General features: G+C 44.3%; 1 pseudogene across 1 annotated transcript; it reads right to left on the bottom strand.

Annotated features, from left to right (window-relative positions):
• Window positions 1–5239: 5239 nt before the first annotated feature.
• On the bottom strand, window positions 5240–21075 carry LOC116533432 (annotated as a pseudogene). Its single transcript, XR_004261291.1, has 2 exons — window positions 21012–21075; window positions 5240–7151 (listed from the first exon to the last, which is right to left on the bottom strand). The product of XR_004261291.1 is annotated as an oligosaccharyltransferase complex subunit OSTC pseudogene (transcript).
• Between the last annotated feature and the right edge of the window lie 6834 nt (window positions 21076–27909).

Below are 27909 nucleotides of genomic sequence, written 5' to 3'. Positions count from 1 at the left end.
TGGTGAAACTCCATCTGTACTAAAAATACAAAATTAGTCAGGCGTGGTGGTATGCGCCTGTACTCCCAGCTACTTGGGAGGCTGAGACAGAGGAATTGCTTGAACCCAGAAGGCAGAGGTTGCAGTGAGCAGAGATTGAGCCATTGCACTCCAGCCTGGGCCACAAGAGTGAGACCATCTAAAAAAAAAAAAAAAAAAAAAAATTGACGTATTCTAATTTAGTTTTTGTTATCTGTGCTTTTGTGGTTGTATTCAAGAAATCATTGCCAAATCCAATGACATGAAGCGTTTCCTCTATACTTGCTTCTAGAAGTCTTATAGTTTCAGGACTTACGTTAAGACTTTTATATCAGGCTGGGCATGGTGGCTCATGCTTGTAATCCCAGCACTTTGGGAGGCCGAGACAGGAGTATCACCTGAGGTCAGGAGTTCGAGACCAGCTTGGCCAACGTGGCAAAATCCCATCTCTACTTAAAAAATACAAAAATTAACTGGGTGTGTTGGCAGGTACCTGTAATTCCAGCTACTTGGGAGGTTGAGGCGGGGAGAATTGCTTGAACCCAGGAGGCAGAGGTTGCAGTGAGCCGAGATTGTGCCATTGCACTCCAGCCTGGGCAACAGAGTGACTCCGTCTCAAAAAAAAAAAAAAAGACTTTTATGTCAATATTTATCAGTAATATTCGTTTGTAGGTTTTTGTTCCTTGAATTTTGTTTGTTTGTTTGTTTGTTTTGGAGACTGAGTCTCACTCTGTCGCCAGGCTGAAGTGTAGTGGTGTGATCTCGGCTCACTGCAACCTCTGCCTCCCTGGTTCAAGCGATTCTCCTGCCTCAGCCTTCCGAGTAGCTGGGATTACAGGTGCGAACCACCACACGCAGTTAGTTTTTGTATTTTTAATAGAGACAGGGGTTTCACCATGTTGACCAGGGTGGTCTTGATCTCTTGAACTTGTGATCCTCCCTGCTGGGCCTCCCAAAGTGCTGGGATTACAGGCGTGAGCCACCGCACCCAGCCTTGAATCTTTGTCTGGTTTTAGTGTCAGTGTAATTTTGCCTTTATAAAATGAGTTTGAAGATGTTCCTGCTTCTTTCATTTTTTAAAAGCATTTCAGAAAGATTGGTATGAATTCTTCTCTAAGTGTTGGATAGAAGTCTTCAGAGAAGGCACTTGGTCCTGGCCTTTTCTTTGCTGGAAACTTTTTATTACTGATTCAATCTCCCTATTCGTTATTGGTCTGTTCAGATTCTTTATTCTTCATGGTTTAGTTTTGGTAGGTTGTATATTTCTAGGAATGTGTCCATTTCTTCTAGATTATGCAGTCTATGGAATGTAATTGTTCATTGTAGTCTTAAAATCCTTTTTATTTCTGTGGTATTACTTGCAATGCACCTTTTCATATCTGAATTTATGTATTTGAATATTTTCTCCTTTTTTCATAGTTTGGTTAAGGTTTTATAAATTTTGTTGATTTCTTTCAAAAAACCAACTTAGTTTCATTTATTGTTTTTCCCTATCACTAGTTTCATTTATTTCTGCTTTAATCTTTATTATTTCCTTGTTTCTGCTAACTTTGGGTTTCGCTTGTTCTTCTTTTTCTATTTCCTTGAGTTATAAAGTTGGGTTGTTGATTTGAGATCTTTCTTCTTTTTTAATGTAGAAGAATTTTTAATGTATGACATTTACTCCCATAAACTTTCCACTTTACACTGCTGCCTCAAAGTCCTGGGCTCAAGTGATCCTCTGGCCTCAGCCTTCTGAGTAGCTGGGACTACAGGCATGCACCATCATGCCTGGCTGATTTTTAAATTTTTTGTAGAGATGGCATCTCACCATGCTGTCCTGGTTGGTCTTGAATTCCTGGGCTCAAGCCATCCTCTGCTTTGGCCTCCCAAAGTGCTGCTATAACAGGCATAAGCCACTGCACCTGGCCTATTGTGTATTTTTAACCATAAATAAACACCATAAATAAATAACATGTAAAGTTATTTTCTAATCTTAATGATTGTATTTCCTGTCCCTATTTTTTGTCACTATATTTAAATATAGGTATAGTTAATTCTGTCCTGTGTTTGGGGAATATTAACTGTGTACAAACCTGTAAAGAAATCCTATAACTTATAAATGTTAGATAATTTCAAGATCACATTTAATCTATATAGTCTGCCTTAAAGGGAACCAAGGATTTTAGTAGTAGTATACATTGAAAGTAAGTAAGCATCTTTTTCTTTTTTTTTTTAGGTGGAGTTTCACTCTGTCGCCCAGGCTGGAGTACAGTGGCATGATCTCGGCTCATTGCAATCTCCACCTCCCAGATTTGGCTAACTTTTGTATTTTTAGTAGAGATGGGATTTCACCATGTTGGCCAGGCTGGTCTTGAACTGCTGACCTCAAGTGATCCACCAGCCTCAGCCTCCCAAAGTGCTAAGATTACAGGTGTGAGCCACCACACCTGGCCAAAGTAAGTAAGCCTTTTGATAGGACTTATCTAACTCACTTATCATCTAATTTTATCATCACAGTAATAACTTGTGTGTAGTGTGATTTATAATCACAGTAATAAGTTGAACCATTCTTGCTAGTATCAACTATTATTTATTTATTCAAAAACCATTCAGGGCCAGGTACAGTGGCTCATGCCTGTAATCCCAGCACTTTGGGAGGCTGAGGCAGGTGGATCACTTGAGGTTAGGAGTTCAAGACCAGCCTGACCAACATGGTAAAACCCCATCTCTACTAAAAACACCAAAAATTAGCTGGATGTGTTAGCAGCCATCTGCAATACCAGCTACTTGGGAGGCTGAGGCAGGAGAATTGCTTGAACCTGGGAGGCAGAGGTTGCAGTGAGATCGTGCCACTGCCCTTCAGTCTGGGCAATAGAGCCAGACTCCGTCTCAAAAAAAAAAAAAAAAACAAAAAAAAAACGGAAACAAAACCATTCAGTAACTGCCAGCTAAATGCTAGGCATTGCACAAAGCAGAGAAGCAGAAGGAAAGAGTTGGCTGTCATCAAATAAATATGTTCCCTTCTGTCAAGGAATTCCTAATCTAATAGGGAAGGAGAAACATCACACAGAATTGAACTATAACTATATGGCATAAAAGAAGTGCCACCTGAGCCAATTACAGGCATTTCTTGTTTTTAGTTGTCCAGCATTTTCCCCCTTCTTTCAGTAACAGAACCAATATTTGCCTTGGGGGTCTATGTGCTCACTCTCCATTCTTGACCCATGAGATTTGGGGAGCTGACATGAACCCTAGTTCTAAGTTTGGACATGTGACCTGGACATGACCAATAGGAAGGCGGGATCCCCTGGTTCTCAGGGCTTGGTTCCCTAGTGATCCTTAGTTCTCTCAATAAGACTCAGTTCTGGAGTTTTAGTTAGAATTGATTAGGATATCAGTGTAGTGCTGCCGAGAAACACCACATGGAGGGAGCCCAGTTGAAAACTGAGTAAAATGCAAGAAAGGCAGAACCAAGAGATTGGAGAAGGAGAGACTGGGCCCAGAGGACATTGACCACATTCCATTAACAATCAACTCCATCTTCAAACTTGAAAGAATACATCCCCACGTAAGAATGTATCAATTGGTATTAATTGGCTGAGAATAGAACACCTGATGAATTGCTTAGCCGAGTCAGAGATTTCTTTTGGTTTCTTTTCTGCACACAAGAAGTCTGTGGATTGATAGTCTCAGCAGGTGAGTGCAGCTCACAGGGCCATCAGGAACCCAGGTGGCCTCTAGCTTTCTGCTGAGCAATCCTTTCCATGTAGCTTTTGTTCCATGCTTGTCCCCAGGTGGTTGCAAGATAAACTTTCTGACTCTAGCATCCTATCTGATTAGGGCAGGAAGAGGGAGAGAGACATGGGGTAAAAGACACGTGCAGAGGGAATCTGTCCTTTTTAAAGGAGTTTTTATTTTTTTATTAAGACGGAGTCTCACTCTGTTGTCCAGGCCACAGTGCAGTGGAGCAATCTCGGCTCACTGCGACCGCCACCTCCCAGGTTCAAGCGATCCTCTTGCCTCAGCCTCCTGAGTAGCAGGACTACAGGTGTGCACCACCACGCCTGGCTAAATTTTGTATTTTTAGTAGAGTTGGGGTTTCACCTTGTAGCCCAGGCTGGTCTTGAACTCCTGGGCTCAAGTGATTCTCCCACCTTGGCCTCCCAAAGTGCTAGGATTACAAACTCAAGCCTCCACGCTTGCAAGGGTGAATTTTTTCAACCAGTAATTTTTGTTCCCTCTTATTTGTTTGAACTTGTCTGAATCCCCTACCCTCCTCCACATACACATAGTCACTACTGGAAGGTATAAAAGAGTGGGAAATAAATGTCTTACGTCTTTCCAGATTAACAAATTCATATTGAGCGCTGATAAGTCTAATGAATCATTGAGCAACACCAAAGTTAGAAAACGGTTGATCTCATTGGAGATTAACTTTGAATGTGTTGCTCCTGGTTTTATAATCACCTGACAGGTTCTTCCTGTCTGCTGCTCAGACAAGATTAATCCATGGAGACCATGGCATTGCAGTAAAGAAAGAGTTTAGGCCGGGCGCGGTGGCTCAATCCTGTAATCCCAGCACTTTGGGAGGCCAAGGTGGGTGGATCACGAGGTCAAGAGATCGAGACCATCCTGGTCAACATGGTGAAACCTCGTCTCTACTAAAAATACAAAAAATTAGCTGGGCATGGCGGTGCGTGCCTGTAATCCCAGCGACTCAGGAGGCTGAGGCAGGAGAATTGCCTGAACCCAGGAGGCGGAGGTTGCGGTGAGCCGAGATCATGCCATTGCACTCCAGCCTGGGTAACATGAGTGAAACTCCGTCTCAAAAAAAAAAAAAAAAAAAAAGTTTAATTGATTTGAGGCTGGCCTTGCATAGAAAAAGGGATACTACTCAATCTCCCTGAAAATTTGGAGGCTAGTACAGTTCAGAGTCAAGTACAGTTTAGTGGGCAGGGAGATAAGGAAGGGAGAGTGCTGATTGGCTGGGGATGCAATCATAGGGGTGTGGAGAACAGCCCTCTTGTGCTCAGTCCACTTCTCGGTGGGGACCCCCAGAGGAGGTGCTGGTCTGGCTGGGGCCATCTGGTAGTCAGAAATGCAAAAGCCTGACAAGCCATCTCAAATGGCCAGTCTCAGGGTCTCCAAAAGTGATGTCATTTACAGGAGTAGTCAGGGAAGTTGCATATCTTGTGACCTCCGGAATAATGGCTAGTAGTCATTTTTGGTTTTTTTTTTGAATTAGAAAAAGTATTTATTTCTGCTCCTTTCATACATATTATTGTTCAAGAAACAGTCTTACATGCATATCTGAAATAATCTACCATCACGTACTCTAGTTAAAGGCAAAGGACCATAGATGAAGCTGATTAGCTGTCCAGAGTTCTCAGCTAATGGAATCTTGCTTCTTGGTTTTATGTTAATTTCTGAAAATCAGAAATGTCATTTCCAAAAAACGTTAAGGGGTTGTAAAAAATAATCACTTTATTTGATATTGTAGTTGTAGATACCGAGTATATTTTCTTTAAGAAATGAAAAACTACGAAGAAAATGCCACTCCACATCGTTAGCATAGCAATAGGTCAGCAGGAAAAAAAAAAAAAAAAAACTGCAATAAAGTTGTCTCTTTAATATCAAGCAGAAATTCTAGTCCAAGCTTCAATACGCTTCCTGTTTTTTCACTAGATATTTCTTTTACTGCTGCTTTTCATTCTTTTCCACATTTCATATTAGAGCATTGATACAGCCTTGAAAACTTCATTGACAGGAGCAAATCCAGTATCCACTGATTTCTTCTCGAAGTCACTCTAACCCATCAGATAGCCCGGTAGTTTCATTCTCATGAATACTCTAGCCATGAAAAAACTCAATAGGACACAGATGAATCCAATGAATAGAAGAAGACATCTATTGAATTCTGGGATATTTGGTGCATTCAGTTGGTCCAGTATTATGAAACCTAAACCTTCCATTGTAAACAGGAAGCTGGATATAAGTCCTTCCATAATATATTATCTATTTACTTTGTAAAATAGACTTTGACGCCCATGTTCGTCAGTCATAGAGCCAATACTTGGAGGTTCAGCAATAACATCATAAATGATTCCTCCGGCGATGAGGAGGTAAGACACCGCCACCAGAGCGTACACAGTCATGGCCAACGGCAAGCGAAGCCAGGGCAGCTTCTTCAGCTTCAGGTTGAGACATTCGAGGACTAAGAACAGGACACGGTACAAAGTCTCCATGTTGGTGGCAGCAAGGGCAGCTGGTAGTCATTCATGCCTGCATTTTAGCAGAGTTCAGAACCCTCTCATCCTCCTAACCTGGTTAGTTTTACAAGGGTGGTTTAGTTTTGGGGAAGGGGTATTATCATTTAAATTATAAACTAAATTTCTTCCAAAGTTAGCTTGAACGAAACCCAGGAATGACCAGAGGCAGTTTGAGGTTAAAGGCAAGATGGAGTTAGTTAGATCAACAGATCTCTTTCACTGTCATAATTTTCTCACTGTTTCAATCTTTGCAAAGGTGGTTTCAATCCAATTAAAATAGGGAAGAAAAAGTGTCTAGACACTGGATCTTGGACACACCCTCGTCTTAATGCCTTGGCATTTGCTCCTCCCCCTGTTGAGAACACCGTCCCCTGCAACACCCGGGGGTATTCAATGGCTCTGTCTCTCAATTCCTTCTTGGATCTGCTACATTCAGCTTCCTCAGAAAGCCTTCCTTGTTCACCCGATTTGAAGCAGTGCTGTCTTCAACTCCAACTCTTTCTTCTGCTCCAACGTCTTCATAACACTTAATTCTACCCAACATTAGCGTACATAGCTATTTGTTCATACATTATGGTCTGTTTTGTTTGTTAGAACGTACACTCCATGAAGGCAGACACTTTACCTAGCACACTGAAGGCACTCAATAAATATTAGTTGGATGAATGAATGATTGGATGAGTGAATGAATGACCATTTGGCTTATCACATAACTAAAGAGTCTTGCTGAGGTCCAGGAAACAGAGACCTAGTGAGGAAAGAGGCTGTCCTCTCACCTGCAGGTCACCTGCATAGCTGCCTCTGCTGCTACAAGGAACATCTTTTTTTTTGCTAATTACATAACAAGAAACTCCACTTTTGGCTGGGTGTGGTGGCTCATGCCTGTAATCCTGGTACTTTGAGAGGCCAAGGCGAGAGGATCACTTGAGCCCAGGAGTTCAAGGCTATCCCGGGCAACACAGTGAGACCCCATCTCTACAAAAAATACAAAAATTAGCCAGGTATGGTGGTACATGCCTGTAGTCTCAGCTACTCGGGAGGCTGAGGTGGGAGGATCACCTGAGCCTGGCAGGCGGAGGTTGCAGTGAGCCGAGATCGCACCACTGCACTCCAGCCTGGGTGACAGAGTGAGACCCTGTTTAAATAAATAAATAAGGCCGGGCGCGGTGGCTCAAGCCTGTAATCCCAGCACTTTGGGAGGCCGAGGCGGGTGGATCACGAGGTCAAGAGATCGAGACCATCCTGGTCAACATGGTGAAACCCCGTCTCTACTAAAAATACAAAACATTAGCTGGGCATGGTGGCGCGTGCCTGTAATCCCAGCTATTCAGGAGGCTGGGGCAGGAGAATTGCCTGAACCCAGGGGGCGGAGGTTACGGTGAGCCGAGATCGCGCCATTGCACTCCAGCCTGGGTAACATGAGTGAAACTCCGTCTCAAAAAAAAAAAAAAATAAATAAATAAATAAATAAATAAAACTCTACTTTCTGTAAATCATGAATGCAGATATTTTATAATAGCTATATTTATTAGTATTTTCAAAACCTAATTGGGCCTTATGGATTAAAAAGTATATTAGCCAAAAGCATTTTGACTCAACACAATTATACCCAGTGGCATTAGAAGAGAAGCACTTAATGATAAATTATGCTTGTGCCTAACAGAACATTTGCACTAAACGGGTAACATATTCATTTTCTATTTCAATTTCCACATCGTTTGTAGAGAGCTTCATTACATTCAGCCCAAACCTAAGTGAAAGGTTGAGCCTGTACATCAGGATTCTGACTTCCCCATTTACTCCAGACTCTTAAATTGCTTATTTTCTATTTCTATAAAAGCTAGGGATCAAGGAGGATTCACACAAAAATCAGGGGATTTAACAAATATTAGTTCATCTCCCTTAGGGAACCCAGTGCCAGAAGAGCAACCACAAAGTTAAAAAATAATTATTCATTACAGGGAGGCAGAGGTGAATAGAAGACAGAGACAAGGACAAGGTCATGACCAGAAGAGGGTGATTTTTTTCACAAAAGCTAGAAACATAAGGAAACATAATAGCTCCCTTTTTCTGAAAGGTAAGGAAGGACAACTATGAAATTAGTGGACTATCAAGGGAATTAAGTCTTGTTCTATTCGGTATATTTCATCCTCAAATCATAACACTTATGGAAATGTGGAGAGTTGGGGTAATAGTGTAAGAGTCTTATATTTTCCGTGGGCTGTGTGCAGTTGATCGCGTTTTGTACATTCCGCTGGTAGCACTTATCTTGCTGCACTGTACCATTTGTTTACACTCGCCTGCAACATGGCAGATTACGAACTCTTGCAGGGCTGGGCCTCTGGACTCATAATCCTCTGTAAACCAGTACAACCCATTAAACATTTCTTGGATCAACTATGGAGCAGACGCCCTTTGCCCTACAGTTCCTCGACACTCATTCAAGATTCAATTAAATCCAGAAGGTCTAGAAACTTCTTAGTCCAGCAATGAAATCTGGTGGTTTGTCAAGAGTCAATTGGTGTTTCGTTGTTTCTTTAAAAAATAGATTAGAATTACTTAAAAATTTTCTATGGGAGGCTGAGGAGGGAGGATTACTTGGGCCCAGGAATTCAAGGCTGCAGTGAGCTATGATTGCACTACTGCACAGCAGCCTGGGTGACACAGTGAGACTCTGTCTCTAAAAAAAAAAAAAAAAAAAAAAAAATTGTTTGAAAGTGGAGTGAGAGATTTTCTAATGAATAGAATGTTAAGTAAATATTTGGGAAATGTATTCAAAGTGTTATAGAAGAAATTTAATTTTCACAGATAAAATGAGCTTCTCAATGACAAATAACTTTGCAAAAAATTTGTTGACACAATAGCACTCAAATGTGTATACAGTTTCCTGTATTTACTAGTACTTTACTATTTTTCTTTCTGTTTGTTTGTTTGTTTGTTTGTTTGTTTGTTTTGGAGACAGGGTTTCCATCTGTAGTCCAGGTTGGAATGCAATGGCGTGATCTCAGCTCACTGCAGCATCGACCTCCTAGGCTCAAATGATCCTCCCTCCTCAGCCTCCCCAAGTAGCTGGGACTGCAGGTGTGCACCACCGTGCCTGGCTAACTTTTTTTTGTATTTTTAGTAGAGACAGAGTTTTACTCTACTTAGTCTACTTACTCTATGCCATGTTGTCCAAGCTGGTTTCGAACACTCAGGTGATCCACCTGCCTGAGCATCCCAAAGTCTGAGACTACAGGTGTGAGCCACTACACCTGGTCCTGTTTTCCAAATACTATAACTGCTTCCCCAGTCAGAAATTCTAAGGGTTAGGATTACGCATTCACTCATTTACTCATTGATTCACTTAACCAATATTGTTTGAGTTCTTACCATGTATTGGAGCACTAAGGATATTTTAGTGCAGGAATATGAACATGCTGTCACGAGCTTAGAGTTATCAAACCAATGCACAAATAATGGAAACATTTCAACTGTGAAAAGAAGATGTACTTGCTGCACGTAGTGCTGGAGTTATTACAAGGGAGATTTGTTTTAAGCTGGGTGCTCAAGGAAAGCTCCCTAGAAGAAATGATGAATAAACTAAGATCTAGAGGGTTGTAGATGAACCAGGTCAACAGAGAGGGGAAGAGAGATGCAGGCACAAGAGAAACCAAAGTTTCTGGGTTGGGAAAAAGCCAGCAGCGCAGAGGCTGGAGACTGCGCCAGGGCATACGTGTTATGGAATCTGACTTACCTTGGAAAACGGGAAGTCACTGAAGTGCTTTAAGCCAGAGAGGGGATGGGTTGAGCTGTGATAAGATCTGATTTACCTTCCCCAAGACTCTCTGATCCTGTGCAGAGGAGAAATTTGGGGGCAGCTGAATTGGATTAGGAGTTAGATGACTTGGACAGGAGGCTTGAGTGCGGCCTAACATCCCCTAACCCCGCAAAGAGTGACTCCTTCTTAGCAAAAGTCAGCGTTTTGCTGCAAAAATAAAATAAAAGCTGAAAATGTATTTCCCAATTTATAAGGAAATGGAATACCAGCTACATTGAACCCAAATGATTTTTCAAACGTAATTGTTCCCCTGCGGAGTCTATAAGCTTCTTTTTTCTTTTTTGAGATGGAGTTTCGCTTTTGTCGCCCAGGCTGGAGTGCAATGGCAAGATCTCAGCTCACCACAACCTCTGCCTTCCGGGTTCAAGCAATTCTGCCTCAGCCTCCCAAGTACCTGGGATTACAGGCATGCACCACCATGCCCAGGTAATTTTGTATTTTTAGTAGAGACAGAGTTTCACTGTGTTGGCCGGGCTGATCTTGAACTGCCGACCTCAGGTAATCCGCCCGCCTTGACCTCCCAAAGTGCTGGGATTACGGGCCTGAGCCAGCACACCTGGCCAACTACAAGCTTCTCAAAGGTGGGAAATGTGTATTATTATTCACTGTGTCTTCAGGGCCAACATACCAGAGAAACTGATTAAATGGTTGTCAAATACATGAAGAAAGCATGGTATGTTTGTTTGCTAGGGTCGCCATAACAAAGTACCACAGACCAGCTGGCTGACACACTAGAAATGTATTTTCTCATCTTCTAGGGGTAGAAGCTTGGGACCTGCTGAGTGCAGAGGCTCACACCTATAATCCCAGCACTGTGGGAGGCCAAGGAGGGAGGATCACTTGAGGCCAGGAGTTTGAGACCAGCAGGAAAACAGAGAAAGACCCTGCCTGTATTTTTTAAAAAGAAGTCTGGGATGGAAGTGTGGACAGGCGGGCTCCTCCTGAGGTCTGAGGAAGGATCTGTCCAGGCCTCTCCCTCTGCCCTCTAGATGGCTGCTCTGTCATTTTCTTCCCAACCTCTTCCTCTATGTGTGTTTCTGAACCCCAATTTCCCCTTTATGACACCAGGCGTTTTGGAATAGAGCCCACTCTAATGACCTCATTTTAAGCTTGACTGCCTCTCTACAGACCCTATCACAATCCAAATAAGGTCACATTCTGAAGCATCGGGTGTTAGGATTTCAACATAGGAATCTGAGGAGATACAAATTAGCACATAACCCATGGGGCTGTGCATTTTGGTACCTGTGCGGTGTTAGAAGATCCCCTGTAACAACCTGTACCAGCAGCCAGCGGGCCCCCTCGTGGGCCAAGCCTGAGCAGAGTTGGTGGTGGGCAGGGCAGGGCAGAGAGCGTGCCTTTTCCTGGTCTCATCAAACAAAGCCCATCTCATTTTCTTTCTTTCCTTTTTTTTTTTCTTTCAGATGGAGTTTCACTCTTATTGCCCAGACTGGAGTTCAGTGGCTCAATCTCAGCTCACTGCAACCTCTGCCTCCCGGGTTCAATGGAGTCTCCCACCTCAGCCTCCCAAGTACCTGGGATTACAGGCATGTGCCACCATGCCCAGCTAATTTTGTATTTTTAGTAGAGACAGGGTTTCATCCTGTTGGCCAGGCTGGTCTCGAACTCCTGAGCCCAGGTGATCTGCCAGCCTCGGCCTCCCAAAGGGCTGGCATTACGGGTGTGAGCCATTGCACCCAGTCCCATCTAATTTTCCTGAAAAGTCCCAAGCAAATTATATAGATGTATAAACTGTTAGGGGTTGAATCGGTTGAATCCCACACACATACACAAAATCCTCTGTTAAGATTTAAGATGAGAAAATCCTAACTCCCCAGTATGTAGCAATGTGACTGTATGTGGGTCTTCAAATAGGTAATTAAAATTAGATCATTAGGTGTGCACTAATCCAATATGACTTGTGCATTTAGAAGAAGAGGAAATCTGGACAGACAGGTACGGGGAGACGACCACGTGGAGACACAGGCAGAGATGGTCACCTGCAAGCCAAAGTGAGAGACCTCAGAAGAAACCAGCCTTGCAGACACCTTCGTCTCAGACTTCTATTTGACAGAATGATGAGCAGATAGATTTCTGCTGTTTGAGCGTCCCGGTCTGTGGAATTGTGTGTGGCAGCCTGAGTAAACCACAAACCAAACTGGCCAGCACTCCTACTCTCAAAGCCCAGGTTTCATTTGATAATTCCAAACCACAGCGCACTTCTTACGAATCACAACCAGTGTTTCCTGAGCACTTAGCACATGCCAGGCACTGTACTAAGAATGTTATCAATGTGATTTACTTAGCCTATACAAATAGAGATAGGGATTGTGATAATTTTAATTTTTATAGGAAAGAAACCTGAGAGTAAGAGACATGAAGAAACTTGCCTGAGGTCATCCAGAAGGAAGAATAAAGAGTCCAGGTGTCTCCAAGGCAACGCCCTTCCACCCTGAGCCCCTCTGTGCTGGCCTGAGAATGTGTTCCAGGAGGCAGAGCCTCACTTCATGCCAGGGTCTGGGGCACAGCCAACACATCTGGGGGCTTAGGTGATGAAGAAGTAAATGTATCCCTTAAAACAACTTTTCTAGTTTCTTGGGTCGGCTTATGACTCTAAGTTCTTCTTAATTCTTGCAGAAATCATAAGCCATTAACAGTATTAAGACTATGCTATGTCAGGAGCAGTGGCTCATGCATGTAATCCCAGCACTTTAGGAGGCCAAGGTGGGTGGATTACCTGAGATCAGGAGTTTGAGACTGGCCTGGCCAACATGGTGAAACTCTGTCTCTACTAAAAATACAAAGATTAGCCAGGTGTGGTGGTGTGCACTTGTAATCCCAGCTACTCTGGAGGCTGAGGCAGGAGAATCACTTGAACTCAGGCGGCGGAGGTAACAGTGAGCCGAGATCACACCACTGCAATCCAACCGGGGTGACAGGGAGAGACTGTCTCAAAAAAAAAAAAAAAAAAAAATCCAACATTTCAGAGCCCAGATGAAATATTTTTGCTTTTGCTGTGACCACAAATTATTGAATGTCTATTAAAACTGATTTTAATAGCTGGGCATGGTGGCAGGTGCCTGTAATTCTAGCTACTCAGGAGGCTGAGGCAGGAGAATTGCTTGAACCCAGGAGGCAAAGGTTGCAGTGAGCTGAGATGGCGACATTACACTCCGGTCTGGGCAACAGAGCGAGACTCCAGCTCAACAACAACAACAACAACAACAACAACAACAACAACAACAAAACTGATCTTGAGGGAAAGAAGATTGGAAGAAAATGACAGATCACCAAATCACAAAGAAATGGGGGCATCTGGAATCTGTCCTTGATGACTGCCGCTGAATATTCACACTGATGACACAGAGAGATCCCTGTGCATTTGTGCAAGAGAACGTGTACAGATATTTAGGCGGAACATACGCAGAATGGAGTATACAGACCTCTTCCTCCTATTCAGGCCTTCAACTGGCATTAGAGGTTTGAGACCTTGGAATGTGACAAAGAAAAACACATTTTAAAGCCTGTTTCCAAAAGGGTGACACATGGCACAGAACGACATGTTTAATCTCATGGAATATTGAACTCTGGAGAGTAAATCTGCCCATATCACGAGAGATGAAAGAGTTATTCCTGTTTTTGCGTCTAATTGTGGAACTGCTGAAATTAGCATTTCCCTAGAATCACTGCCCCTGTTGATGGTTGAAACCTATAGTACTGAGGAACAGCAAATCGTAATCTAAGAGGCAGTAGTGCCCTATGTCCTGCCGTTTTCTGTTTCTGCTTTCTATAGACACCCTTGGCCCAACTCAGAAATGTATGAGACTTTGTGGAAAAAGAAGACTGGTGAGAATTTCCCTATACTTGAAAGGGTTAAGCACTGAGTCAATCTACAGCAAGCGGCACACCCAGTTTGAGGTCTGTGAGGGTGAAGTAATTTATCTGTGAGTCATATCACTGAATACACTGTTCTATAGAATGTTGGTTAGCAACTCGCTTCCAAACATCGTGGCCAATGGTTCTGTTAGACATAACATTTGAAAGTGAGATGAGTTGCTCATTTGGATTTAGCAATAGGCAATGAAATGAATCTGGCATTGAAACGGACTTGGGTTTTTACAATGGGTTTAGACTCTGAAAAGAAGGGCTATGTTGCATGATTCCATCTTCACATGAAGCATGAAAGACAGAGAAGGACCATCCGGCGCTCCTGGCAGAGACAGTGTCTCAGGACACTGCCTGAGAGGTTTTCAGGATAGGAAAAAGAAGAGAAAAGGAAACCCAGCCCCATGGTTTTTTTGTTTTATAATGCGGCCATTTCAGAAGCTATGACTATATGATTAAATGCTTAGCAATTGGCAGGACTTTATACTGACTGGTGTTTAAGACTTAAAATTCAATTATTCCAACCACGGATACTATTAAAAGAACTCTGGAGTCGAGAGGAATGAGCAGGCAAGAGGGTGAGGCTGTCCATGGCTGGAGGAAAGGTGTGATGAGTTGCTGTTTTGTTGCTAGGCAATAGGTTTTATGTGACAACAATTCCTTTCCTCTAAAGCACTAGAGTGCTCTTTTTGTTTAATGAAAGCAGTACATTTTCTTGGTACAAGAAGTACACACTGAGTTTATGTGAATATGTGGTATTATAGTAAACAGTGTTTATGAAAGGGAAGGCTGTTCTATTTTTGAATTCTTTTGTACATTGCCACCTCTAGAAATCATTTGCCTGAGGAGATACAGTTCTTTCCTTTTTGCAAATGACTTCTGTTGTTTGGCTTGTCTGGCTATAAACCTCTAAATTACCCCCAACTGAGTTATGAATGTGCTTTTGAACTTCTCAACAGAGAGCTTGTTTGTGTTTGGGGGTGTTAGAAGATGTGCTTTTATAATTTCCAACTAGTTAACAGATCCTGATGTAAATATGTTATGATATCTTCTATATTTCTTCTTTTATTGACCTATTATAATGTAAAGTGTTGTAGATTGCTTGTGGTCCCATTAAGACAGGGCCATATATCTCTCACATCCTTATAGCCTAAATACCAATCTAACATAAAACTTGGCATATAGTTGATATTAATAAATGAATGCTTGTTTAGTAAATGAATGGATGCACAAATGATTAATATAGTGTTGCATTTTCCAGTTACATAGATTTATTTGTTTGTTTATTTATTTATTTTTGAGACGGAGTCTCACTCTGTTGCCCAGGCTGGAGGGCAGTGGTGCGATCTCGGCTCATGGCAACCTCCACCTCCCTCTGCCTCTTGGGTTCAAGCGATTCTCCTGGCTCAGCCTCCTGAGTAGCTGGGATTACAGGTGCCTGCCACCATGCCTGGCTAATTTTTAGTAGAAGATGAGGTTTCACCATGTTGGCTAAGCTGACCTTGAGCTCCTGACCTCGAGGGATTCACCTGCCTCGGCCTCCCTAAGTGCTGGGATTACAGGTGTGAGCCACTGCACCTGGCCTGATACCCTTTTAATTTTAGAGACCATGGAGTTAATTCTAAAAATGGAAAGTACTGGCCCATAGGTTTATTATTTTTCCCTAAGGTAATGTCTTCTCCTAAAGCAGCATTAGGCCTTTGCTAACATGCTATCTAAAAATGTACCCCCAAGAACAGGAAGTGTCCTGCAGGTCTTTCATTTCAACAGTATAGAAACATCTTTGGATGAACTTCTTCTCCTGGGTTTTGGAGAGTTAAAATGCCTCCCTTATCCCATCCCAGCCATACTCTAGGACATATTCATGTTCCCAACAATAATGGTTAGCTTACTATATGCCAGCTACTGTTCTAAGCTGCTCACATGAACTAATCCTTCTACTCCTCACAACTACTCTATGAGGTGGATGCTACTGTTGTCCACTTTATAAGGGAAGAAACTGAGGCACAGGGAGGTTAACTTGCCTCAAGACGCTGTATCTACTAAGATTGGAAGCAGAGGACTAGCTCCAGAATTCACGCTCCTAACCCTATTACAACAGCAGCTCCCAAACAGAGAAGGGAAAGGAAGTTCTGGCATTTGTGCTCTCCTTGATCTTGGGCTGTCTGGTCTGGACATGGACCAAGGCTCGAGGGCCTTGCACACGTAAGTGAGTGCAGAGGCCCGCCCAGACCCAGGGCCCCTTGTCCTTAAGCTGGAGTCATACTGAGGCTGAGGCTAGCCTCCCTGGCTTGACTTGAGGCTACCTCCAGACCCACACCCTGAAAGCCTGGGACCGGCCTTCTCGGAGAACTGGGCAAGACACTCTGACGCCAACTGCACCCACCACGAGGAGGTACATTCTCTGCAAGGGCAAGCCTGGGGCTGCACCCAATAGACTAGGAGATACTCATTAAGAGAGAATGTTCTGGCACTCTGGCCCTGCCAAAGGCTACCAGAGCAGAGAAGGCCCTCTCCTCCAAGGGGCTGAAGGAGGAGCAGGCACACACCACACCCCTCACTCACCACATGCACCCCCACACCACATAGCACACCTGCGAGCACCCCATACCACATTTATCCCTCATCTCACACACACACACACACACCCCCTCTTACATCACACACACAGAGACACCACATACACCCCACCACACACATACAAACACACACCATGCACACTGTGCACAGGCATATACCACACACATATACTTCACACATGCACACACACCACACACATAGTATAACATACACACTCACACACCATATACCACGCACATATATTTCACACATGCACACATGCCACACACCATGCACACATGGAACAACATTCACAAACACTCACACACCATATACCACACACATATACTTCACACATACACACACCACACACACGGTACAACATACACACTCACCATATACCACACACATATACTTCACACATACACACACCACACACACGGTACAACATACACACTCACCATATACCACACACATATACTTCACACATACACACCCCCCACACACGGTACAACATACACACTCACACACCATATACTACACACATACACACACCTCCACACACACACCACACACCATGCACGCACATGTTAAACCATACGCCACACACTATGCACACACCGTGTACCACACACATACCCCCCAACATCACATGCTCACTGCACACCCTCCCCCATACCACACACATACACCCACACACACCCACACACACACCACACACCCACCCCCCACCACGTGCTGTTACTTAACAGGTTTGCCTTCCCACAACTCTCCTTTATCAGCAAGCCGTTCTGGAGGTGCGGCCCACACCTGCATTCCAAAGACCACAAATCCTTCCCTACCTCCCGCAGTGAGTCACAGAAACTGCGACCAGCAGGCAGGGGTGGGCCCCACCGCTCTCACAGGAAGGGAGAAAGAGTAAATATGTAATTTTTCTTTGAGGGCCAATGCACATGTTAAAGGGATGATTAAGAAGACAGCGCGCTGCCTAAGAGGTCAGGAGAGAAGTACAACGTGGGGACTTGGCAGTAGCCAGCAGAGACGGCAGGATTCCTATAGAGTCTTTCACCGACAGGGCTCTGAAATTCCAGAGCCTGCGGGAGGCGCCTTCCCCTTTGACTCAGCGGGGCTGTGCCGCCAAGAATGCACTGAGCCTTGGATGTGCTTGGGACACCTGAGCTGTGGGGCCAGAGAGGCAGCCCCAGGGGAGAATTCCAGAGTTGGGGCTGGGTTCTTTTAGCTTAAAAAATCCAAGTGTCGCTTCTTTCATGAACCTCACAGCAAGGTCTTCCCTGAGGCTTCCCCTTAGACAAGTGTTCCTTTATGCACCTTCAGGACACCAGCAAGGGCAGGGGTCTGAGAAGCCATGGAGCCACTGGCATTATAGTGACAGTTCGGCCACCATTCAGCGGGGCTTCTGATGATCGTCTGCTGGGGGCAACGACTCCAAATCACCAGCTCTACTCGATACTCGAACCAGTAGGCAGTTTAGACAGTCTTGGGTGATTTGGACAAATGAAAGTTCCGCTTAGAACCTCTCCGGAAAGACAAAGCAGCTGCCTAACAAACGATTCCAGGACTGTAGGAAACCATGACCATCAACGGCTCAGTTGTATACAGTGTTAGCCAAAAAGCATCGGAGACAGGTCTCAGTCAGCTGAGAAGTTTATTTTGCTAAGGTTAAGGACATCCTGGGAGGAAGAAACACGGAATCACAGAAACCGTCTGTGTTCTATGCCTTTCTCCAAAGATGATGTTGAGGGCTGCAGTGTTTAAAGGGGAAAGTGGGCTGGAGGGGAAAGAGGAAGGGCATGGGAATCTACTTGTTGCAAGGGAAAAGGAGCAGGCAGAGAACAATCAGTTCGTTTCCTCCAGCACTCTGTAAATTGGTGCTTTACATACAGCCAACAGAGAGTAACTGCCTGTGGGGATATTTAACCTTTTATCTGTAGCTATCAGCTTAGGAACAAACAGAAAGGCAGCTTCTTGCCTGACTCAGCTCCTAGCTTAATTTTTTTCCTGTTGCCATCGTGAATTAGGGTCCTGAGAGTTTTTCATTTCCTTTACAACAGGAAGAAACCAACTACAGAGCCCCTAGGTACACTAGGGCCACCTGGAGTCTTGTTAAAACGTGCATTTGGGGGAGGATCAGAGAGTCTGCGTCCCCCACAAAGTGCCCGGACTGCTGCTCTGTGGGTCACACTTTGAATACTGAGAGAACCAGAGAGGACTTGGTGGTGGGGGCTTGGTCAGTGGGTTCTGGTACAGTTGGAGGGAGGAGGCTTCCTGGGGTGAGGGCGTTGAGATGGAGTGTTGCATGGAGAGGAAAATAAAGATACCCCAGATCTGGCCTGGCATGGTGGCTCACACCTGTAATCCCAGCATTTTGGGAGGCCGAGGTGGGCAGATCACCTGAGGTCAGGAGTTCGAGATCAGTCTGGCCAACACGGTGGAACCCCGTCTCTACTAAAAGTACAAAAAATTAGCTGGGCATGGTGGTGTGTGTCTGTAATCCAAGCTACTTGGGAGGCTGAGGCAGGAGAATCAAGTGAACCCAGGAGATGGAGGTTGCAGTGAGCCAAGATTGCGCCATTGCACTCCTGCTTGGGTGACAGTGCAAGACTCCATCTCAAAAAAAGAAAAAAAAAAAAGATACCTCCGATCAACCTTGTAGGGCAACAAGTGACCTGACGAACCCCCATCATGTATGGCCACTGTTCCCCTTTCAAGGCCAGGGATTCTTGGAGGAGCTGGAATGTTAAGGGCTTGAAAAGTGGATTCCGCCTCACTGGGAGACTAGGCAGGTTCACTAACATTTAGTCTTCTCTGAAACATGGGCATAGCATAGCCACACCAGTCCTACAGGAGCAGTGCGAGGATTAAATGAGATGACATAGAAGGTGCTTAGTGTAGGCCTGGGGCAGCATAAGCAGTAGAATATTTGCTGATATTGTTGTTGTCGTTATTATTATTAGAAGAAGCAAACGCTTTTTATTTTTTTATTTTATATTTTTTGAGACGGAGTTTCACTCTTACTGCCCAAGCTGTAGTGCAGTGGCATGCTGTTGGCTCACTGCAATGTTCACTTCCCAGGTTCAAGTGATTCTCCTGCCTCAGCCTCCCAAGTAGCTGGGATTACAGGCACGCACCTCCATGCCCCACTAATTTTTTGTATTTAGTAGAGACAGGGTTTCACCATGTAGGTCAGGCTGGTCTTGAACTCCTGACCTCAGGTCATCCACCCGCCTCAGCCTCCCAAAGTGGGATTACAGGTGTGAGCCACTGCACCCAGCCTTCCTTTTTACTTCTGAGCCCTGGGCCAACATACTCAGAACAGAAGGCTCCTGGTGGCTGGAGAGGCTGTCTTCTCCCTCTTCATGGCTTTAAGAAGGCAGGGCAGTGGTGACACTCAGAGGGACAGGAGAATTGGACGTGCCTTGACTGGAGGGCAGCAAGGCCTCATTCCCTGGGGCCTAGGAAGAATTTGATTGCCCTGGGCATACACAGGGGAGAGGATTCAGAGTATTCAAGACAAATTTATTGGGTGGAAAAAGTTACTCAAAATATTTGAAACAAGCCTTGTCTTTACACTGAAACGTCACCGTCTGGCAGCTCTCTATTTTAGCCAAAGGACATCAGGACATGGTCTAACCTGAGGTAAGACCAGGTTCAGTATAGGAGCTTCCTAGTGTTAGGTGTTCTAATGCCTGTGTCCCACCCCAGCCCTCCATGAGAGCCAGGAGCTGTGCTGAATAGAGTCACTGAGCACTTGCAGAATAGGGTGTAATATTTTCCAAATATTCCCTTTACAAGATAAACCAGCCAGGAGGTAGGAGGTATCAGGCTGCGCCGAGCACCGGCTGGGCCAGACCTCTGGAAGAGCAACTGGGAATGTTGATTACAGGGCAAGAATCTAAACAGCAGTGATTTATTTTCCAAAGTTGCTGGCACTTTTTAATCCCCTTTTTTTCCCCTCATCCTCTTCCCTTTAACAGGGCAGAGCAAACCAGTCTTCAGGCCAATTCAATGCTTTGTGGAATTTTTTTTTTTTTTTTTTTTTTTTGAGACAGGGTTTTGCTCTGTTGCCCAAGCTGGAGTGCAGTGGCAGGATCTCGACTCACTGCAACCTCTGCCTCCCGGGTTCAAGCAATTTTCCTGCTTCAGCCTCCTGAGTAGCTAGGATTACAGGTGCCCACTATCATGCATTTTTGCATTTGTAGTAGAGATTGGGTTTTACCATGTCAGTCAGGCTGGTCTCGAACTCCTGACCTCAGAGGATCCTTCCACCTTGGCCTCCCAAAATGCTGAGATTGCAGGTGTGAACCTCCGCACCCCACCTAAAACCATGTTAGTTTTTATTAGAATATAAGTGCTGCTCTCTTCCTCTGTCTGCTCTTTTCAGTATTTAGCCAGCATGCAGAGATGCTTCTCAGTTGAGAGGTGAAGAAACAGGCTGCACTGGGTGTGCTGGCTCCCACCTGGAATCCCAGCACTTTGGGAGGCCAAGGCTGGAGGATCGCTTGAGCCCAAGAGTTCAAGATCAGCCTGGGCAACATAGTGAGAACCCGTCTCTACAAAAAATAAAAATTACCTGGGTGTGGTGGTGCACACCTGTAGTCTCAGCTACTTGGAGTGGGGAGGTGAGAGGGTGGCTTGAGCCTGGGAGGTTGGGGCTGCAGTGAGCAGAGATCACACCGCTGCATTCCAGCCGGGGAAACACAGGAAGACTCTGTTTCAAAAACAAAACAAAACAAAACACAAGGCCACCCTTCCTCATGATGCCACAGGTCCCCTCCCCTTCTCTCAGCATGGCTGGAGAGCCCCTGCCTCAGCCTCCTGCCTGAGGTTTAGTTACAAATGTCGCAGAAAGGACACCAGGCCCATGCAGATGGCAACCCTGGGAGACACCAGTCCTTCTGTCCTCACATTAACAGATGGAGGCCTCTGCTCGTGAGCCTTCATAGGGGCCAAGGCACCTTTGGGAGCCTGAGCTGATGGAGACTGGCCTTGGCTTTTAGCCTACAGAGTCTGGGACACTGGTGATGTGGGTGCCCCAGGCGTTGTGGGCACTAGCACGCTTTCTGAACGTGGGCTGAGTAATGCGACAGGTCAATTAAACGTGTGGCTTTTGGGATGTGCCTTGGGATTTCTGAGGACCCTGCTGGCCTCTGCATGTACACTCCCAGCCTCGGCACTATTGGCCTGCTTCTTCTCCAGGCACTTTCTGTGCTTCTTTGCAAACCATATGTTTCTCAGGAACATCTTCGTGGTTTATTGATGCCGTGTCTGTGTCATTTTGAGAACTGGTTGTGTGTGATGTCATTCTTGGACTTCTCCATGTTTGCACTCTAGTCGGCCAGTGATGTTAACCTTGAGGGCTCGATTGAGGTGGTATCTGTCAGGTTTTCCCACCGTCAGTTACATATTTTCTCTTTGTTTTTAATAAGGATTTCTTTGAGACTGTATAGCTATCCTATTCATCAAACTTTCAGTCACTAGTTTTAGCATCCTTTGAAGCTTCTTCCTTAAGTTAATTACTACTATGATGGTTAACAAAAGCTGATTTTCTAATTCTGTCATTTATCCACACTTACTCATTGCACGCTACTGTAACAGTGAGCTTTCCCTTTCAATAGCTATCTATCTATCTATCATCTCAGTGTGGACTTGTGGATTCCTATTTTATTTGATGGGTTTATTGTCTCTTAGTACCATTATATATCTCGATGCTTTAATTGTTCCACACTTGGCTAGTGAGAGCACATTCAAGTTGGCTTCTGTGCTCTTTTGACTTATCTCCATTATACTTTGAGTGCTTCCTGACTTTCTAGCCAAACAAGATGTTCCAGGCGCATCCTGTACTTTCTTTGACTCAGCTGTGGACCCAGGAAGCCCTCCCCTTTTAATGGAGAATGATGTTTAGAAACCAAGATTTTGAGGCCGGGCGCGGTGGCTCAAGCCTGTAATCCCAGCACTTTGGGAGGCCGAGGCGGGTGGATCACGAGGTCAAGAGATCGAGACCATCCTGGTCAACATGGTGAAACCCCGTCTCTACTAAAAATACAAAAAGTTAGCTGGGCATGGTGGCGCGTGCCTGTAATCCCAGCTACTCAGGAGGCTGAGGCAGGAGAATTGCCTGAACCCAGGAGGCGGAGGTTGCGGTGAGCCGAGATCGCGCCATTGCACTCCAGCCTGGGTAACATGAGTGAAACTCCGCCTCAAAAAAAAAAAAAAAAAAAAGAAACCAAGATTTTGGTGATAGGTGTGCTTGCTGCTATTGGGATCTCACTGCTTTAGTATCTTTTAATAGTCAGAACTAGAAAATATATGCACACACACAAACACACAGACACAGACACACAGATACTGCAAACCTACAGTAGATATTGATACCTCCAATTCCAATGCAATGCCACATAGTTCATTCTAGCTTCTCCCCTCTCCAAACTTGTAACTCCCCCTTTCAACAGTGAGAAACCCAACTCTCATTATCCCCAATATATTTATTTATTTGCTTAATCTCTCTGTATGAAACTAATCTCCTGACTTTGCCAGGCCACTGCCCTGCTTAGCACACCCTCTTTTTGTGGGCCACTGATCTCAAGGGCTTTGGGACTGAATTATTAAGGAAAGAAGACAGGAAAGCCTTGCTTTACTTTTAGAATGGGTATATTATAGATTGTAAAGACCTTATATATGTGGGTCAGCAACACCAGCAACATGGATCGGCTTAAGAAGGTGACTTGGCTGGGTGCGGTGGCTCACATCTGTAACCCCAGTGCTTTGGGAGGCTGAGGCAGATGGATTACGAGGTCAAGAGATCGAGACCATCGTGGCCAACATGGTGAAACACCGTCTCTACTAAAAATACAAAAATTAGCTGGATGTGATGGTGTGCACCTGCAGTCCCAGCTACTCAGGAGGCTGAGGCAGGAGAATCACTTGAACCTGGGATGCGGAGGTTGCAGTGAGCTAAGATCGTGCCACTGCACTCCAGCCTGGTGACAGAGTGAGACTCCATCTCAAAAAAAAAAAAAGATGGCTTCAGAAGTGCTGATTTTACGTCTTTCATTTTTCACTCATAGTCTGTGACACACTTTATGTATAAAGACTAAGTAGGGCTTCTGGGTATCCTGAAGTCCCTAGGTTACTGAGACTATCGGGTATTACTATTTTGGATATTGCATTTAAAGATAAGTTTGCTATATTTTATGCATGTTTAGGTGTTTTCTTAGTGAATGTGTTTTCAAATTATTGTCCTCTTGAAAAAAAAGTATGTGTGTATTTATATATATGTATATATATTATTATACACATATGTATATATACATATATGTATACATATACACATACACACGTATACATATATATATAGAGAGAGAGAGAGAGAAAGAGAGAGAGAGCACGAGCAAGAGAGGAGGGTGAGAGACAAGATCTCACTATGTTGCCCAGGCTTGTTTCAAACTTCTCAAGTGATCCTCCCATCTCAGCCTCCTAAAGTGCCAGGATTACAGGCATGAGCCACCAAACCTGGCCAGATTGTTCTCCCTATTACCAGAAATTTTCATCCTGAACACGAGTTTGAAAATACCTTAGTTGAGTAATTCCCCTGAAGGGTCTGCCTGTACTTCTACCGGCAAGTAAACCATTATGTGGCCAGGTCTAGAAGGAAGGCCACTGGCTCCCCACTGGAAACTTCCAGTTCTTGGAGAATGCCTCGGAAACCTCTGGAAAACATCCAGACATCAGGCCTTTTCAAGGTCTGCCCATCTTGAACCCATATACCTGGTAGGCTGAACCAGCTCATTCCTAAGAGGTTTTCGGGCACCTCTGTGAAGCTGCTGACTCAAGAGTCCATGCAATCACCACAGAGTTTCAGCAGCTGACTCATCATCCAAAGTGAGTATGCAGCCTCAGCCGCTTTGGGGAAGGGGCTCATGCTTAAGGACTAAGTGAATGTGTCTCATGACTCCTCACCGCATCCATAGATAGAAGACTTTATCTTGCATTCCGTGAATTTTTAGGATTACTACTGTGAAATGCTACTCTGGTGAGCCATCCTGCCCAGATCCAGCTAATGTGGTACAATTCCTCAGTTTCACTGTCAATGAAATGAGCAAGATTCCTCAATGCAAGGCACAGCGGATGGCTATGAGCACTTCAGAATTTCATTCTGATGGATTTTGAATCCCATATTCTTTGGAGACAGCCGTTTCTGTAGAATCAGTGACTTCTTTCCCAGACTCAGATGTACGTTTGAACTGATCTTTAGGTGTGCATTCCGTATCATGCATTTCTCATGCTCTACTGATTTCAGTTTTCAGCAGGAATGCTGCCTTCATATCAACGATAGTGTTTATGTTAGAACATGCCCCTTCAGTGACTCTGGCAGTCTGGAATGTACTGATCCGCTCAATGCCTAGGGTCTTTAACGAGCGTTACATGCTTCCAAGAAGGTGCTAACAGAGAGACTCACCATGCATTTTACAGTGAAGAAGTGAGCAGTGTCATTAAGATACCCTCCAACTTGCAGTTTTTAGACAGAAGGCCAAGTCTATATGTATAAGAACATTGTATGTATTAAATGTGGCAATGATCTCCCAGGCTGCTGGAACCATTTGTTCACTATCAGAAAACCACAACTGATGACATCTGGCAAAATGCTTTCCCTAAAAATCCTACAAATTCACCTGGTCCTGGGTAAAACAGAGACAGTAAAATATCTTACGGCAAATATTAAGGACAATACTGCAGCTCAGGAGAGCTGGACACTAGAGCTGGGTCTTTCCTTTTTCTTCCTTCTGTACAGCATGGAAAGCTAGTCAGCAGGCTCCAGGAAGCAGCCTTTCTGATATTCTCTCTTTTTTTTTTTGAGACAGGCTCACTGTTGCCCAGGCTGAGTGCAGTGGCATGCTCTCAGCTCACTGCAACCTCTGCCTCCTGGGTTCAAGCGATTCTCCTGCCTCAGCCTCCCGAGTAGCTGGGATTACAGGCATGCACCACCATGCCCAGCTAATTTTGTATTTTTAGTAGAGCCAGGGTTTCACCATGTTGGCCAGGCTGGTCTCAAACTCCTGACCTCAAGTGATTCACCCACCTTGGCCTCCCAAAGTGCCGGGATTACAGGAGCAAGCCACCTTGACTCCCAGTCCGGATATTCTCTTAACTCCCTGTAGGCTCCACACTGCCCTCAGGATGGTGATCTAATGCCTTAGCATGGCTGTCAGGCCATCTGTGTTTTACTGACTTTATCTCCTGACACTCCCAGATCATGAGCCCTTGGGGGTGGTGTTGCCTACATTCTCCATAGCCTTCCCCATCCTTCCACCTTTGCACCCGTACTTAAATTCCTCCATGGTTGTAATTAGCTCTCAGCTGCCTTATTTGCTTATTCATCCCTCACTCCACTAGACTACAAGCCCTTCCATAGCAGGAAACACGAACTATTCCTATTTATTTGTATATGCTTGGGACATAGGACCAAGACTTATTAGTTGAACGACTGGATGGATGGATGAATGAATGCTTCGAAGGAGCCATTTAAAATGTAGATTCTCACTGAATGCCCAGGCTTCAGGGTAATGGCTGTGTTCACTTGCTTAGCAATAGTAGAGCACACTTTCACAACCTGCTAGCATTTGGCTCCTCAGTTTTGTTTAATGGAAGATGTGGTATTGGGGCAACAGTAATGAGTTAGAAAACAGGCAGGTTTGCAACAGCAGTCCTTTACTGCAGCAAAAAATAATCTGAGCCAACCACACCCTCAATCACTGTTGCTGGCAATGACAGGAGTTAAAAGGAGAATCAAAACGATTTTATTGAACCACTGTGGCATCTGGCATCTATTATGGTGCATGCTCAGTTCCTGTTACTATTTTTGTAGCTAATAACTTATCAGTTTTTTCAATAATTGATCTTATATATTTAATATATATATATTAATTTCTCATTACTTAGATACAAATGTAATGAAAGATTGCTAAGTCTAAAAGCAGAAGTAAATGTGGCCTAAAAAAGCGAGTTTGATGAATTTCCTTTCTACGGAGCTGGCTGCTCATTTGACTAAATCAACTAATCCACACAGGTGTTTGGGTGTCAAGTTCATGTTGCCTAAGTCACATCCTCGAGCTAGAAAAGTAGTTCTGCTTAATTTCATACCATTTTGTTAATACTTTCCAAATTTCTGGCAATCGGTTCACTTAAAACTTATTTGGATGTCTAATGGTTTGCAAATTTTGTATTTTAGCAGTAATAGCCACCTTATCCTATGTGCAACACACACACACTGCACATTTTATAACTTTATACTTGAAGACTTAAAAGTCTCCCTTTGATTGACTAGCAGTGTTGAAAATGATGGGTCATATCTACAACACAAAATCAATTGACAAAAGTATTGAATGGCTTTAAAAGGGAAAAGCATCTCTGAATTAGGTTTGTAAAGGAACATCTTTAATTTTTGTTAAAGTCTACTTTCTGTTCTCAGTTTTTTGTCTTTTTGTCTTTCTAGTTTTTATATAGAGATGGCGGTCTCAATGTGTTGCTCAGGCTGGTTTCACCATATTGGTCAGGCTGGTCTCAAACTCCTGGCCTCAAGTATCCTCCCACCTTGGCCTCCCAAAGTACTGGCATTACAGGCAGGAGCCACCATGCCCAGCCCAGTGTTTTGTTTTTCAACAAACTTTGTTTTCTTTCTTATTTGTTTAGTCTTACCAGACCAAATTATTTTCATTAAGAGTTATGGTCAGAGTTGGAGCTTGGGAGCAGTAAGAAGGAACAGGTTATTATAATAAAAGTACTGTTTCCCTAATACCTGTTCGTAAACCATACTTTTTGTTTTTGTTTTTCAGCATACCCATTTCTTCAATAGGCTATTTTGCTGAAAACTTTTCAGAAAGTTCTATTAAAAAATAACTGGCCAGGTGCAGTGGCTCACACCTGTAATCTCAGCATTTTAGGAGGCCGAGGTGGGTGCATCACGAGATCAGGAGTTCGAGACCAGCCTGACCAATATGGTGAAACGCCATTTCTACCAAAAATACAAAAATTAGCCGGGTGTGGTGGCACGCCCAGGCTGGAGTGCAGTGGCACAATCTCCGCTCACTGCAGCCTCCCTGTTCCGAGTTCAAGCTATTCTCCCGCCTCAGCTTCCTGAGTAGCTGGGATTACAGGTGCGCATTACCAAGTCCAGCTAATTTTTGTATTTTTAGTAGAGACGGGGTTTCACCATGTTGGTTAGGCTGGTCTCGAACCCCTGACCTTGTGATCTACCAGCCTCAGCCTTGTAAGTGCTGGGATTACAGGCATGAGCCACTGTGCCCTGCTGAAAGTCATTCTTATGATCGGTTTGCTTCCTGGTTCCTAACCAACCAAATG

The sequence above is a fragment of the Sapajus apella genome, unplaced genomic scaffold (genome assembly GCF_009761245.1).
Source record: "Sapajus apella isolate SASKATOON/1434 unplaced genomic scaffold, GSC_monkey_1.0 scaffold82, whole genome shotgun sequence".
Classification (NCBI taxonomy): domain Eukaryota; kingdom Metazoa; phylum Chordata; class Mammalia; order Primates; family Cebidae; genus Sapajus; species Sapajus apella.
The sequence above is the reverse complement of the archived record's forward strand: the minus strand, read 5'-3'. Positions and strand labels throughout refer to the sequence as shown.